At 36.0% G+C, this 9,399-nt stretch overlaps 1 long non-coding RNA gene across 1 annotated transcript; it reads left to right on the top strand.

Moving 5' to 3' along the window:
- Window positions 1–4,620: 4,620 nt before the first annotated feature.
- Window positions 4,621–7,346, top strand: LOC141491675 (uncharacterized). Its single transcript, XR_012469699.1, has 2 exons — window positions 4,621–4,874; window positions 7,218–7,346. It is a non-coding gene; the product is annotated as an uncharacterized LOC141491675 (long non-coding RNA).
- Window positions 7,347–9,399: the final 2,053 nt, after the last annotated feature.

Here is a 9,399-nt window from a genome sequence, read left to right as displayed (position 1 = left end):
TATCGGGGTCAGCCAAGTGATGCAGGGAATAGAGTGGGGGCCCTGGAGTCAGAAGGACCTGAGTTCAAATCCACCTCAGACACTTAGTAATTACTTAGCTGTGTGACCTTGGGCGAATCACTTAACCCCATTGCCTTGCAAAATAAAAGCAAAAAATATTATAAGAAAAGAAGATAATCATATATTGAATTGTCACACTATCTATATCCTTAAATGTTCTAAACTTTTACTGTTGAGAGTGATAAACATTTGACATTTATACAGATAAAAGAAAGGAAATCTTCACTGATGCCTCTAGCTACTGGCAACAAAAGGGAAGGTCTTAGGCAGCTGGTAGGAGAAGGAGAATTGTTTCTTAGAAAAGTCTGTTTGTCCATAGCATAATCTTAACTTTCTTAGAGGAAAAGCTTTCAGCAATTATGGTCCTCTATTATGGAATTTTGTTTCCTGTTTTATTAGTCATGTCATCTATCTAAACATTGAAAACTAAACAGAATCTTAGATACTTGCTACTTATCAAAACTTTTGGGAAAAAAATAATTTTCCTTAAAAAATATTCTGTTCTGGGGTGGCTAGGTAGTGCAGTGGATAGAGCATGGGCCCTGGAGTCTGGAGTACTTGAGTTCAAATCCGGCCTCAGACACTTAATAAGTGCCTAGCTGTGTGGCCTTGGGCAAGCCACTTAACCCCATTCCATTGAAAAAAACTAAAAAAATATATTCTGTTCTGTTTTTCTCTCTTCATACATATATCTCAAAAGTTGAACCCATATTCTTAAAGTAGCACTACCTTGCTACTCTTCAGTTATTTGGCATCTTTGAATGAGAATTCATTATTGTGGTTATACACACTAAGGGGAAAAAAAGGCTTTACCTCAGTAGAATTAAATGCCAACTTAAATTTTGTATCATTTTTGGCTAAAAGGAAGCTTTGTCAAATGCAAAAAAATGAGTTTTAAATATAATTTGCAGAACCCATTTAATGGCCTTTGGGGGCCTGTCTTTATAACTTAAGTAACAATATACTATCCCAAGGATTTCAGAAATTTTAATTAAATCTATAATGTAACTTATCTAAAAGATTCTCATATTTTCTCTTTTAGTCAGCTCTTTGGAAAAGCATATGCATTGTTTTATTGAAAATTAACATTTCCATCTTATTACCAATTTTGCAAAAATTGTAATTCCAATGAAATTCTTTATGATGAATGGTATTATAAAAAACATAATTACACATTCTTTTTTTTTTAGATTTTTTGGTAAGGCAAACGGGGTTAAGTGGCTTGCCCAAGGCCACACAGCTAGGCAATTATTAAGTGTCTGAGACTGGATTTGAACCCAAGTACTCCTGACTCCAGGGCCGGTGCTCTATCCACTATGCCACCTAGCCGCCCCCAATAATCACACATTCTTAAGATAAAATTTGTTTAATTCTAAGAGCCCACTTAACAGAACATAATAATCTGATATTTAGATATATTAATTTCAAGATTTAGTAAGCATTTTTTAATTTCTTATGACTATATGAAGAATAATTAAAACAGGCAGATATTTCTACCTGTGGATGCAAATATAAAATAAATATAAAAATATAAAAAATATTAAAGGCAGAGGTTTGTGAATATTTTAATACTTTCCTATAGATCTACTATAACATATCTCATCACTTTCATTGTTGTGGCCCTTATTTTATTTTCTTTAAGTTTCTAATATATTTAATTTAGAATAAATAGAATGCAGGACCTAATAGTGATAATTGCTCAGTAGAGACAATCAAATATGTCTGGAAGGCTCAACTGGATTTATTTTGCATAGCTCATTGAGGGAGTTCTAGTTGGAATAAGAATAGAGTCATCTCAATGTAGTGTTTCTGGGGTAAAGAGAAAACTACTTTCCAGTCCTATGGCTGACACTTAATAGCTGATTGACCATGGGAAAACTAAGTAATCCCATTGGGTCTTAGGTTTCCTATTAGTAGGATGTAAAGTCAGGAATTTCTTTAATATTTGTGATCTCCAGTGTGCAGTACAATGTCTACCCCTCTGTAAATACTTTCAAATGCTCATTGATTAATTGATCTGTAAGATGAAGCTAATATTACTTGCAGTATATAATTCAGATCATTTGTAAAACTTGTTCTCTTTTCTGTCTTATTCTTCCCCAAGTACAAAGTATACAAGCAAGTACAATAGAGAATCCCCAAATATCATTGAGAAAGCACCTCAAAGTTCATCTTGTTCACTATATGCTTGAGCTGACATTTCCTCTGTAGCATTTTAACAAGAGATCATCTTGCTTCCATTTGATGAGTTCCAGTGGTACATCTTGAGACAGTGTATTCTATTTTGGGAGAGCTCTAATTGTTGGGAATTTCTTTTCTTTTTTGAACTAAAATATGTCTCACTAAAACAGTTCCTCCTAGTTCTGTCCCCTAGGGTTACATGACAACCATTTGCACACTGGAAAATTATTCTCATGTCCCCCATATGTCTTTTCTTCCCCAGGCTAAACATCCACATTCCTTGAAAAAAGGTCTCTTTCCCATCATGGTCATCTTTATATGGACTACAAATCCAACATATGGCATTGATCATATCCCAGTTTGTATTTTATCTCCTCTTCTATACTGTTGGTTCTCATATGATCCAAGTTTCTTATAGCCCTTTGTAGAATATCTAGCACCATCCCATTCTGGAAAAAAAAAAAAACAAACCAACCAACCCATAAATCTTAGTTACATCTGACACTCTTGTTCCCCTGGGTTTCTGAGTTAGTGCCTACTATCTTGGAAGGGAAGGGAAGAGGGAAAAAGGGAAGGGAAGAGAAGGAAATTGAAGGGAAGGCAAGGGAAGGAAGAAGGAAATGTTCTATGTTCTAAAGATCATCAAATTTTCACAATATACCAGGAAAAAATAGGTATTACTCCAAGTCAAATGAAATGGACTCGAATAAGAGTATCATTCACCTTGGAATCTGTTCATTTTTTCCCAATTCAATCCACATTTATTAACAAACAAACAAGTGCCTTCTAAGGGTAAGGTAATATAGGCCATGTATGGGAATAGAATTTAATCTATACAAAACAATTATAAATTATTATAAGGAACTATTTTATTTGTCCATCATGAAATTATGCAAAATGAAAACCATTTCAATCTGCAAAGAGTTCTTGAAATCAATGTTACTAATACAAATTTTAGGAACCCAAGTAAATATGTCTGGATTTCTATATGGGAGCATAACCTCAATGCAGGTTATATTTCCACTCAATAGAGAGACTTCTTTATTGATTTGTAGAAATAAAAATAATAGTCTAGGCAAAATGAAAACACTTTATGTAACTAAACCATTGACATAAAAAAACTATAGCTATTCAAATAAAAACAGAACTCTATTCCTCTATCTCCATATTATATGGTTATTTCTTGGTGAACTTGCAGTGCTAGTTTCGGAAATGAGAGTGCATTTTTGCAGGTCATGTTGTACCCACTGGAATTCTTTCATTCTTAAAGACAGATTAAATTCCCATTGTTTCATATGCAGGCAAGTATTGGCCAGAAATAGGCTCCCCTTGGATGCACATTATGTATTTCCCAGAAGCCAATGCCAGATATAATTAGAAATGTATGATTTGTGAAAGGAAGCTCCTTACACTCTGGCTCTTAGTAAAAGTAGAAACTGCATGGGGGTGCAGATTTTAGGTTGTTAGCCTAGATAATTCTCCTGAGTTAGACAACTTACCCATCAGAGGAAGTGATTACATTGACCTATGACTCTGAGAATCACTTCAGCCCTAGTTTTGCCAGATATCCAATAATGTTTCTGATCACTTTCCAGGTTGTTGGAAACTTTTTACAATTTTTTAATAGATCAATCAATATTTGTATCAAGTATTTATGGACCAACTACTATATGTCCAGCCTAATATATTCCCTGTCCCCTAATAGGCCATAGTCTTGTTGGAGAGACAAGGTCAATCCAATAATTCAAGAAGGATGACTAAAGAGAATTAAACAATTAATTTTGGTTTTTATGAAAAAGAAAACAAGTATTTTATAGGCACTTTGAGGAAAAGTTGTGGGGGGGGGGGAACTGTTGTAAAATGAAATGAACAAGAACAGGGTGTCCCAGCTTTGAAAAAGACTGAAATTGTTCACTTGATTTGATAAATCTGGCTTGATTGTTATTTCATTCATGAAGATGATTGCTTAAAATTAACGTCTGGGATGCAAATGAAGATTAGGAGATGGAGATATTAGACCTTATTCTGAGACTTTGACCAGCTGTCCATGTGAGAAATTCTGAACATCCATGTGTCCCTGATTGGCCTGTATTGTTCCCATCCTCGAGGAACAGCGCAGTTGCGCTAACATAATTTACAAAGTCCAGCAACATCTGGCGATGTTGGCACCCTCACTTAACATTGATTGTCATTCTGTGTCAAAGGATGAATGTGCCTTGACTGCCTGTTGGAGTGGTCAATAATAAAGCCTGTAGTCGTGACTGTTGGGGGGGAGGGGACCAAAGCCCAACATTCTTTGGGCCTCACCATCCAATGAAGGGGAGGGGGCCACAAAGGAGAACTGGTAGGATGCACAAAAGTGCTGATGCCAGAGGGACTGACACGCTGCAGGCGGTTCCTGACATCTCCTGGCTTTTGGCTGTTGTTGGTTGTGATTTATGTCACCCTCATGATGGATGACTTTCAGATCTTTCCCATTATATCATATCTGTAAGAAATCCCCTCCTGGTCAAATGACTTTTTGTTTCCCCTACTCTGAACCACAGATGGCATCTGCCCACGCATCCCCATTGTTTGAAGACCACAGAGAACTTCACCATTCTTCTGGGAGCAGGCTCATGGTTGAATTGCTGGTATTCAATTAAGACTTGAAATTATGGCTTTGGGCAGTTTGGCTTTTTTTTTTTTTTGCAAAAAGGAACATGCTATCCATTGAGGAATGTTAGGAGGTGTCACAACTATATTTCAGTAAGAGCTAAAAGGATTGAAGTTGCAGACAAAATAGCAGCAAATGGTAGCTTTTGGCTTCTTCTACTGTTTATTTCTTTTACAGAAAGGACATCCCTTTCATAGAGAAACCCTTTCCAATAAAAACAATGGCAACAACTGCACCTCACATTCAGAGTCATAAAAGCTGTGTTTTAGATAGTACTCAGATGTGCTTTACATTTATCATTTCAGCTGAACCTCACAAAATTCATGGTTGTTTATACAACATGCTTATAACTTCAAGTATGTCAGGACACTCATTCATATTTTCCATAAGTTAGACACATGAACTGATAACCTATTCAAGAAGATTAATCAGTCTTCTTTTGTGTCATTTATGTATATTTTTCCTTTCTTTTTTGCCCTTTTCCTTCCCTTCTGTTTGCCTCCCTTTCTTTCTCCTTGCTGTCTCTTTCTTCCTTCCTACCTTCCTTTCTCTTTTTCTCTTTCCTTTTTTCTTCCTTCCTTTTTCTTCCTTCCTTCCTTTTCTTTCTTTCTTTCTTTCTTTCTTTCTTTCTTTCTCTTTCTTTTTTAAATTTATCTTTCTCTTTTTTCTTTTTCTTTCTCTCTGCCTTCCTTCCTTTCTTTTTCTTTCTTTCTTTCTTTCATTCTTTCTTTCTTCCTTTTTTCCCCTTTGAGTTTTCATTTCTTTCTTTTCTCTCAGTAACATGGATGTTTTTCTCCCCTATTTAGGAAGCAAATATTTCTTCCTCTAAGAAAACATTGCATATTTGTGTGAGTGGGGAAGGAGAAAGAGAGTGATAGCATTACTGGCCTCTCTTATGACTGATCAAAACCCTACATAAGCACATTTATGCACATAGACATATACAATGTTTTCAAAGTGACAGTCTTCAATGTTAGAGAAAATCTCCAGCATAAGTTACCTGGCTCAGTGTCCTGAACTTTGAAGAAGTCAAATGACTCCAGGATTCTTAGAAAGTTTAGGTTATTTCTCACCTCCATCTTGATCTGTACCATGTGTAAGAATTCATGACTAATTGTTGTCAGACCACTTAAATGGAATACTCTAAAATAAATGATTATCACATAAGTGTGCACCTGTCGTATCTAAGATTGACACAGAAGAAGAAAAAAATTAATCAATTCCTCTAATTTCTTCCTAATACTCTTCCATTTTCCAGATGGTGATTTGGCTAGTATCTTCTGCCTTACTCAAGGGTATTAGTTTATGGGTCTGTGTTATCCTAAGCTTTGAATTCATTTTTATTCAGTTCAGTTCAATTTAAGTTTTATTAAGAAGCTATTATTGAGCAGGACATTGAGAGAGACAAAATTGGATAAATTGTATAATGGAATGAGGTTGCAGAAGAAAAATCAAGAGGCAAACAAATGTAATGAAAACCAGAGTGTACAAGTAATGGGAACTCCAAGGAATGGAAGGCATCTTTAAGAAGAGGAATCACTTCAAAGAATTCTAGATGAAACAATGGAAAGAGTATGAGACCTGGAGTCAGAATGACCTGAATTTAAATTTGTCTGCAGTTTCTTGATTTGCTGTGTGATCCTAAATGAGTCACTTAAGCTTTTTCTGCCTCATTTTCTTTACCACTAAGTGGGATTAATAAAGTCTTGTTGGGAGGATAAAATGAGATAATTTCTATTTTTAAAAAACTTAGCAAACTTTAAAATACCATGTCAATGGTACACAGATAAAAGAAAGCTAAAGGGTCTTGGAGTTGGACCACAAAGGATGGACAGGATTTCAAATGGAAAATATTTCTTAGACATAGAGAAGGGCATAAGTAAAGGGACTAAGTTAGAAAAGATGTTAGTTGGTAGATTCATTTAGCTTGAGCATAGGCGAGTGGGAATGGAGAGTAATGTAAATAAGGCTAGGAAGGTAGAGTTTTGAATACCAAACTAAGAAATTTATGTATGTATGTATGTATGTATGAGTGTATGTATATAAGTATATATTGAAATGCATTTCATAATAACTCATTAAATCTCTAGAGATTCAGTTATCAGTGACCACTAGCTATAATCTCCACTAATTAAACAGTCACAATTATATATAGCATTATGGCTGTAAAGTCCTTTATCTACATTATTTTATTCATAATCATTGCACAACAAATCAATTAAGTACAGGAATACCTTTAAGTGCCTGTTTGAAGTGTGAATAGAATAATTCCTAAATTTGCTTTAATTCTCTGCATATATTGGTCAATTTTTTTTTTCAGTAAGACTCTACTGGATCTTAAGAATTTGTCATGCCCTTCTGGAGAGATCCCTGCTGCAAGAAATACTCATCAATATGCCATTACAAGAAATACTTATAAAGCTTCTGGTAGAGAAATGAATAATTTCAATCTGTTTTGTTGTGTGATTTCTTTTAAAGATAAATGATTGGTCTTAGATACAAATAGACTTATAATATTCAATATAGCATAATACTTAGCTAATTGGGATATTGTAAGACTTCATTAATTTGAACCTATTCATTTAAAATTCATAATAATTGGGTACAGCCAAGTCCATAGTTTACCTTAATAGAAACGATAAGAAAGAAAGTTTCCTAAACAATTTAAGAATGAAATAAGTTTACTGTTAATCATTTAATTATCAAATATAGTGCCTCTCCTCAGTCTCCTCTGCTGGTCTTCCATCCTTGTCTTGCCCAGTGATATTGGCCAAGGTCCTCTTCACTATTTTATTTTTAGTTTTTTTTGCAAGGCAATGGGGTTAAGTGGCTTGCCCAAGGACACATAGCTAAATAATTTGAACTCAAGTACTCCTGACTCCAGGGTCAGTGCTCTATCCACTGTGCCACCTAGCTGCACCCCCCCCTTCACTCTATTTCAATCTATTTTTTTTTTAGATTTTTGCAAGGCAAATGGGGTTAAGTGCCTTGTCCAAGTCCACACAGCTAGGTAATTATTAAATGTCTGAGACCGGATTTGAACCCATATACTCCTGACTCCAGGGCTGGTGTGTCTGAGACTGGATTTGAACCCATGTACTCCTGACTCCAGGGCCCGTGCTTTATCCACTGTACCACCTAGCTGCCCTCAATCTATTTTCAATCTGTCTCACTTGATGATCTCATCTTTTCCACTGAATAGTTCATTGTTTTTATTCAAATGTTTCATACATCTAGGTTAGAGGCTCTAGATTCAGGAAAATATGAATCTAAATCCAGCCTCAGAACCATACTGGCTGTGTCACTTAAATCTCTGCCTCATTTCCTCATCTGGAAAATAAAGATAATTTGTTAGTGTTGTTCGGTCATTTCAGTCCTGTTTGACATTTTGTGATCCTATTTGGGATTTTTTAGGCAAAGATACTAGGGTGGCTTGCCATTTCCTTCTCCAGTTCATTTTACAGATGAGGAAACTGAGGCATACAGGGTGAAGTTAAAGATGGAGAAAAGAGGATAAGGGCAAGGGAGTTCATTTGAGGATGAAAAACTCATCAATCTCACAGACAGAGGGTAAGAAAGGCTTAAATTTTAATTCAGAGGTTATACAAACAATTAAAATTACCACATAAGCTCCACAAACTAATACAAAAAGCTCACAGGTTAAGTTCTTTGGAGAGTTTCAGTAATAGTGGAGCTAAGTAAAGAAGAAACAGCCACAAGTTGGACTGATAAGAGCATAGCTAAGAGGGAAAAAAGATTGAGAGGTTATTTGGGGGAATCTGACTCCCCCAGAGCCAGCTGCCTTCCCAGAAAGATAGGCAATTATAAATTCTCAAGTTAAGTAGTAGAGAAGGGATAGGAGCAGGAGAGTTTGGAGGATGGTCCCCCGATTGGGTTGCCCCCCAAAGAAAGACAAACTGCAAGAGATAAATAGTAAAGAAAGGTAATGGGGTGGGAGATGACACTCCCTGTAAGAGTTACCCACTAAGGACAGAGAAGCAGTTCAACTGAAGAATGAGCTGAGTTTTAAGGAAGATGTAGGTAAGGAGAGATATATTGATGGGAGGGAGATATATTGATGAGCAGCAGTAGCTCAAAGAACAATAAGGTGATGCAATGGATAGAGCACTGGTCTTGGATTCAGGAGGAGTTCGAATCTGTCCTCAAGATACTTGCCATTTATTAACTGTGTGACCTTGGGCAAGTCCCTTAGCCCTGAGTGCCTTATGTCCAAGGTCATCTTCAGTCATCCTGATCCATATCTGGTCACTGGACACAGATGGTTTTGGAAAAGAAAGTGAGACTGGTGACTTAGCACAGCATCCCACTCAAATCCAATTCATGTACTTGTCATAGCATCACCTACCTGGTTTTATGGGCTTGGAGAATGAAGGACAAACGTTATTAAAACTCAAAGAGCAAGAGAGGAGGTAATGAGGGATATGCAGATGAGGGGGTATAAAAACTTAGTTTTATTAAAAGGGGCTAGTCTTTTGCTTGGG

This window comes from Macrotis lagotis, chromosome 6, assembly GCF_037893015.1.
Source record: "Macrotis lagotis isolate mMagLag1 chromosome 6, bilby.v1.9.chrom.fasta, whole genome shotgun sequence".
Taxonomy (NCBI): Eukaryota; Metazoa; Chordata; class Mammalia; order Peramelemorphia; family Peramelidae; genus Macrotis; species Macrotis lagotis.
Note: the sequence above shows the minus strand (reverse complement) of the source record. Positions and strands in the feature narration are given on the sequence as shown.